Source organism: Lottia gigantea (genome assembly GCF_000327385.1).
Source record: "Lottia gigantea unplaced genomic scaffold LOTGIsca_503, whole genome shotgun sequence".
In the NCBI taxonomy this organism is placed as follows: Eukaryota; Metazoa; Mollusca; class Gastropoda; family Lottiidae; genus Lottia; species Lottia gigantea.
This window is the reverse complement of record NW_008709730.1, coordinates 1-1,345: the sequence shown is the minus strand read 5'-3', so window position 1 is coordinate 1,345 and position 1,345 is coordinate 1.

The following is a 1,345-nucleotide window of genomic DNA, read 5'->3' as shown; positions in this document are numbered from 1 at the left end:
ATGGTGCTCCAAAACCTCAAGCCTTTATATTTACCGGCATGCTTAGCTCCCAAATTGAGATAATCTAAAGCCCTGTGTATATTCTTTCAGTATTCTCATCATCGGAATATAGCTACTTACTATGGTGCTTTTATTAAAAAAGGTCCTCCTGGCAAAGATGACCAACTCTGGGTAAGCGCCTTTTGATAATGCTGGGAAAAGTGTACATAAAGAATTTTATTTGGCAATTTGTCAGCAGACACCTACCTCACTTCTATTTTGTGCTTCTCATTACATATAAAGTGCAGTCGTGGCTCATTGGGTTAGAAGCTTGAGCACTTTATAATCTTGAGGCCATTGGTCATGTTGTGGCAGAAGTTGGGATAAGGCTTTTGGGTTTTTTGACCCTGTTTTCTTATGTCAGGATCTTTGATGAAAGTAATGAAGCTTACATGGAAAATTTTTGAGTCTCTTGATATGGACAATAAATTTAGACTGCATAAATACTTATAGTTATAGTTGTAAATCGAAAAAAGAGCAGGCTATTTTGACAGAATTTCCTTAATGCACACAGCATGGTAATAATCATTTTTGTGAAATTATCAGAAAATGTAGAAAATAAATCTGTCATCATTTTAATGTCTATTTCTCTTGAAATTCTTTGTTTTGTATTGTTGCACAAAGCATCTTTCGAAATTGAAATCTGGTGCCAGGTTTGTCTGCTATTAATGAAGTACTTATTGACCTGCTCATTCATAAGTGACAACAGTTCTTGATATACTAAATGTAGGACTATGTGTCCTTCTTAATTATAAATAGAATACATTTACTGATTCTCAAAAATAAATTGTTTATGGTATAATTTCAGTTGGTTATGGAATTTTGTGGAGCTGGTTCTGTTACAGATTTAGTTAAAGGTAAGGCTCTTATATCTTAGAACTTCTGGTTTTCATACATATTAATGTTAATTCATTCAGTCACCTGTATTTTAACGGCATGCTTCAAGAAACGTCCAACAATTTTTACCTGTTGAAGCAGCCATTTGGTTTCTACCCTTGATTTAGATGAAATATGACACCCATTCAAGACATCATCCACCAGTAACTTAAGATGATAAAATCCATACAAGCAAGACAATTCAAAATCTTGTCCAAAGCAAGGCAAAATCAAGAGTAAAATTTGTATAGTTGTTGACTCCTTTAAAGAGAAGTCCATGAACCATCAGGTGTTTCGAAAAGAGTACACCCGCGACTGCCATAATGGTCAAAATCGTGAGATACAATCAGATCAGATACCATATAGCGACCATAAAATTTCCGAAAATGAAGTTTGATATTTCCTTGAATGCAAAACATACCTTTTGAAT